Genomic DNA, 6,353 nt, shown 5'->3' with positions numbered 1-6,353 from the left:
GAGGGGGAGAAAGAGAATCCCAAACAGGCTCCACAGTGTCAGTGTAGAGCTCTATGTGGGGCATGACCCCACAAATGGTGAGATCATGACCTGAGCTGAAATCAAGAGTCAGACACTTAACTGACTGAGCCACCAGGCATCCCAAAAAACCAGACCCTTAAATATAGACACCCAACTGTTGATTATGTAGAGGAAGGGGGTGTGAGGTGGGTAAAATAGGTGAAGGGGATTAAAATAGTATACTTACTATCATGAGCACTGAGTCATGTATAGAATTGTTGAATCACTATAGTGTACTCCTGAGTCTAATATAACTGTATATTAATTATACTATAGTTACATTTTTTAAAAGAGTGTGTTTTTAAAAAATATTTATATAGATATTAACATGCTTTTTATTTTGGCATTAAATAAAAAATTATGTTCAAGGGTGATAAGGGGGGGCACCTGGATGGCTCAGTCTGTTAAGCGTCCAACTTTGGCTCAGGTAATGATCTCACAGTTCATGGATTCGAGTCCTGAGTCGGGCTCTGTGCTGACAGCTAGCTCAGAGCCTGGAGCCTGCTTCACATTCTGTATCTCCCTCTCTCTAACCTTCCCCTGCTCATGTTGCCTCTCTCTCTCTTTCAGAAATAAAACATTAAAAAATTTTTCAAAAGGGTGATAAGGGAACTTCTGATAAAGGGTAGTGAATACCTACTCACTAAAAATTTCGGAATCTTAGATGTGTTCAAACTAGTGAATAGGAAATTTGTTTTCCTAGGCAGGAACATGAGTTGCAAAAGTTCCAAGAGAAGTTTATGAGAAAAACTAAGGCTTTAGAGCATCCTGACTTTAGAATGTGTTCTTTGCAATCAAGTATATGGTTGGACTTTATTCCTCTATCTCTGCGATTCATATCCAAGAAAATAAGCAAACAAGAAGCAACAATAAACAGTCATGGTGGACATTGTTTAGTTCCATATTAAGTTTTAATATCAAAGTTGATATTTTTTGAGCAGTGACTTATTCAGTGAAGTCGTTAGAACATACTGACATGATCTTATTTAATATTCTAGACCATGGGTGTGTAAACTTTATCTGTAGAAAGCGAGGTATTATATATTTTAGCCTTTGCAAACTGCATGATTCCTACTGCAACTACTCAGCCAACTTGTTGTGGGACTTAAGTAGCCATACACAATACCTAAATTTATGAGCATCTCTGTGTGCCAACTATATTTATGGACACTCAAAGTTTAATCTCATCGCATTTGCATGTGTCATAAGACATTTATTCTCCTTTTAAAGAAATTCTGCATTAAGAAACGTAAAAATCATTCTATGGTCATGGGCCATTGAAAGGCAGTTCATGGATCAGATTGGTACAAAACAATGCTCTTCCCTGAGTGAAAGACAGTCATATATCAGTGAAAAATGGAGTATGGTTGGAAAACTCAGTGGCATCTTCCATTAAAAATATAGTCTTTAAGGGGACGCTTGGGTGGCTTAGTCCATTAAGCATCTGACTCTTGGTTTTGGGTCAGGTCATGATCTCACGGCTCATGAAGTTGAGCTCTGTGCTGACAGTGCAGAGCCTGCTTGGGATTCTGTGTCTCTGTCTCTGCCTCTGTCTCTGTCTCTGTCTCTGTCTCTGTCTCTGTCTCTCTCTCTGCCCCTCTCCTGCTTCCATGCTGTCTCTCAAAATAAATAAATAAGCTTAAAAATGTTTACAAAAATAATCTTTTAAAAAATTTCAAAATCGATTTTATTCTTCAGAAGTGTACAAAGAGATGGAGAAGNCTCTGTCTCTGTCTCTGTCTCTGTCTCTGTCTCTGTCTCTCTCTCTGCCCCTCTCCTGCTTCCATGCTGTCTCTCAAAATAAATAAATAAGCTTAAAAATGTTTACAAAAATAATCTTTTAAAAAATTTCAAAATCGATTTTATTCTTCAGAAGTGTACAAAGAGATGGAGAAGGGAAACTCACTCACTGAGCATGCAGGATCAGCCAGGCACTCCTCAGGTACATTGCAAGCACGTGAGCAGATGTGGTTACCACAGTCTGTGAGTGAAAATTGAGAATCACAGGGCTAATAAGATGGGGCTGACTAACTTAGCCAGGGACACTCAAGTATCAGGGGGCTGAACTCAGCATTGTCCTCCAAGTCTGTTAGATTCAGAAACCTAGGTTCAATCCACTTACTATACTTAAATAAAGTCAATGTTAAGTAAAGAAAATGTATGCGGTTTGACTCTCAAGTAATACATAACAGTTTTTCACAGAAGTCTGAGATCGATCAGTGGTGACAGCATTTCAGGTATCATTATGCAGAAAAGGTTCCCGAGAATGTCCCCTGCAAAGCAAATACAAGCTTGGGGAAAAGGATAAAAGGACAGGCTTCGCCAAATCTACTCAATAAAATTTGACTCACACTTTTATGTTTAAGCCTCTGAAGGCCACGTGGTGGTCTGAGTTCAAAACTGTCACTTACCCCAAATGAAAAGCAGTCTTCAGGAATGGAGGAATCCTTTGCATTTCTACAAGGTCTTGTTTATGAAAGCAGAGAATCGCTGTTCTAGGAAACTGGCAAAAACTTACATTTCTTTAGTTTTGCTGGCTCTGCAAAACAGTGTGCACAGCTGTACTCAAACCCATTAGCTCAACCTTTCAGAAAATTCTCTCACAGAAATTGCTTAGAGGTACATAGCCTGACAGTTGCTGTGTGTTTTGAGAGCTTACCTGTCAGAAGCTGGCTCAGCATTCTTTTGCTTAATTGGTCTGTAGAGACTGGTCATTTTAGAGAGGGAAGTTCCACACCTCAGAGAGAATGACATCTACCTCAGCCCATAATCAGCTAATTTAAAGAATGGGAATACCACCAGCTTCAGGGACCGCTTACCCTCCACTCTATGCTGAGATGGGGTGAGAGAGCTGCAGAAAACACATCAAGCAATGTAAAATTAAGGAGAAATTGGGATTAGAGAAAAACAGTGTTCAAAATACATGAAGTCTATTCCTTCAAATTCCAGCCAGTCACCTCCAAGCACATCAACATTTTAAAGTTTAAAACTGAAGATCTGATTTTGATTACAGACTACTGAATTGTGACATTTCACGTTAAGTTACAGCACTATGTATCATCACACAGGGAGATTTTCCTAAGATCAGTAGTTTTTAGTTGTGGAAAATGATCACGAGGATAGAGCAAATTGGTTCTTGAATATATGAATACCCAAGATAATGCTCTAGCGAGTAGAGAAAGGAAATGCATATTCACTTCCATGCAGCTTAGTAAGGAGGGAGCTCTGCCTAGTGTTAGAAGCTTGGACCACGGTGCACAGAGATCCCGAGTCAGGTCCTTGATATGCCAACTTCTTTTCTTTTCTTTTTTTTTAATGTTTTATTTATTTCTAGGAGAGAAAGAGAGACAGCACGAGCAGGGGAGGGTCAGAGAGAGAGGGAGTCACAGACTGAAACAGGCTCCAGGCTCTGAGCTGGCAGTCAGCACAGAGCCCGACGCGGGGCTCGAACCCACGAACCGCGAACCGCGAGATCATGACCTAAGCGAAAGTCGGACGCTTAACCGACTAAGCCACCTAGGCGCCCCTTGATAAGCCAACTTCTAACATTGCAACTTTGGACTACTTACTTGACCTCCCTGTGCTCCTATTTCTTTAACCTAAGCATCAAACTTGATTGAGGTGTCATTTATGGCAAAAGACAGTTAAAATTCCTCATCTTATCTGTCTACCTTTTAAACCAAACTTTTATTTGTGTTAAACTCGGTAAGGGTACGCTGATAAGAGTTCATTGCCATGGATCAAACTACAGCTAGTTAGTTAATATGAAGGGAAAAGAGAAAAAAGCCCAGAAATTTACATTAAATAATATAGCCTTAATGCTTTAAGATATAACACTTAAATCTTACTGTTTTGAATTAAAAGTAAAAGATAGTCTTTAAAGCATTCTGGTGGCAAATCAGTAAGAATGTGTTAAGATGATGAATAATCAATTATAATTTATCTTGATTATAAAAATCTCCTATTATTCACTATGTGATTATGACAGAGTCCATAATTACTATATAATTCTATTTGAGTTTATAACGGATACTCTTTTTGAAAAATACAGTCAATAACAATTATAAATTTTCACAAAAAATCAAGAAGTGTATAAAATATATGGCTGATTTTTTTTCAATTCTCACTTTAGAATATTATAAAAGCAAGTTAAAATGTCAAAAAAATAGAGTTAAGTCCTTTATCATTTGAACCAAGACTGTTAAAAATTGAAACAGCCAAGATATTTATGAAATTATAGAACATAAAAGAATATGATGGACATCATCTCAGAAGAATCATATGGCAAAAACTAATGCAATATAATATGACAAATGTGAAATGGAAAAAAATAGAACATATTCTATTAAGCTAGGCCTGTGAATATAGAAAAGGGAGAATAGGTACTTAGAAATATATCTGGAATATTATTTCATTGGCATACAAATTTAATTATATTTCATCATGTGTATAAGAAAAGTTATTATATGTGTATTCTATTATTATGTTATACATACATTATTTTATGTGTATTATAAAATAATATTCTATAGTTTGATATACTGTACACTATAAAATAACTTACAAAAACAATGATTTTAAGGAAAGGCTTTTATATTTTTTAGTAATCTTTAAATTACTGCTGGAATATTGTAGTATCCTCTAATATTTAGATCAACATATGACAAAAACGTTGGTCCAATCAAAGGAAAAATTATGCAGGACAATGTTAAACAGGCAAGGATGACTTTACTCAATTCATTGTAATGAGGTGGGTGGATCACAAGCATTTATGTGTGCTAATAGGCCTTATCCAAAGGAAAAGTAAACTTACTTAAGATTGTTCCAAACTTGGATCATAGCACCCACTACAGTTAGGCTCCTACCCTCCCATACAGCCTGGGAGATAGGGTGCCTGGAGAGAGACAGAAGGCTCTCTAAAGTTTAGACAAGTTGAGCAGAAACTTAATGCCCCAGGCTCCTGCGTGACTCAGTAGGTTGAGCTCTGACTCTTGATTCCAAGGCACGTCATCATCTCATCATCTCGTGGTTTATGAGATGGAGTCCTGTGTCGGGCTCTGTGCTGACCGTATGGATTGGGACTCTATCTGTCCCTCTCTCTCTGCCCCTCCCCACCCCTATCAAAAAAAAAACAAAACATTAAAAATTTTTAAAAATAAAAAAGAAACTTAATGCCCTCTTGGTGAGTCCAGATACTAAGAAAATGTTAATTTTTTTGCTCTTCAGATAGGCACCTTTAGGAAAGTTGCAGGAAATAAACAACAAATTTGATGGTGTGTTAAAGAGTGTCAGCAGGCCAGTTTGTGGCAAAGGCTAGGCTAACCAGATTATTGGCTCCAGAAATCAGTTTTGTTAGAAGAGATGCCAATAACTCAATAAACCAGTGGCAGACATAGTTAAGAAGGCAAAGCTTAAGAGCAAAAAATAAAGAAATAAAAATAAAACCAGCTTAGAGATACTAGATGAAGCAGAGACAAATGCGGAACTGAAAGATTTGCAGGTTACATCTGGAGACATTAAAAAATCTGCACACATGCCTGCATCAATTTTTACATTTAAATAATAGTAGCTATTACTAAATCTTTGAGAGAACTTTATGGGCCACACTCATATATGTGGTTGCCCAAATCTTCAGACACACAGAAGGAAGACCTTAATCTGGCTGACGTGCCACTACTTTTGCTAGACCTGGCCTTTCCAAAGTCCTATTACCCCTCAAATTCTCTTAGTGAGTATGAAGGCTAGCTTGAGAAAAGGTGTCTTGTGCCAAATTATCCTGCTTATCAAAAAGTTCATCCAATAGTGTATTAGTTTCCCAAAATGACTACACATCAGAATGGCACTGGGGATTTGTGATGTCCCAAAACTCAGCTCCATTTCAGATTCTTGAACTAGGATATTTTGTGTGAAGTCTAAGGAATATAATTTATATATGAAATAAATACATTTATATATTTTATCTATATATTTCATATACCCCACCAAAAGGGAGCTAAATCACATGCTGCAATCCAGAATTTAGGAACCAAAGAGGTAATAATCTAACTCCTCTGATTTGCAGCAAGAAAATTAGGCAAGGGTATGGACTGGCTACCAATCAAATTCTGGCAAGACACTGAGGATTCTGACATTAAGTGAGCTCAGTTTTAGGATCTCAGTGTCACTATCTTTTAACAGTCATTATGGGATGATCATGAAGTGAACATTAGAAGTCCTTTAGAAGATACAGAAGACATTATTAGAGTCGCTGTTCTATCTTTCACCTTAGCTAATCCCTGATCCTCTGCCCTCTC

The sequence above is a fragment of the Crocuta crocuta genome, unplaced genomic scaffold, assembly GCF_008692635.1.
Source record: "Crocuta crocuta isolate KB4526 unplaced genomic scaffold, BGI_CrCroc_1.0 scaffold602, whole genome shotgun sequence".
Taxonomy (NCBI): Eukaryota; Metazoa; Chordata; class Mammalia; order Carnivora; family Hyaenidae; genus Crocuta; species Crocuta crocuta.
The sequence above is the reverse complement of the archived record's forward strand: the minus strand, read 5'-3'. Positions refer to the sequence as shown.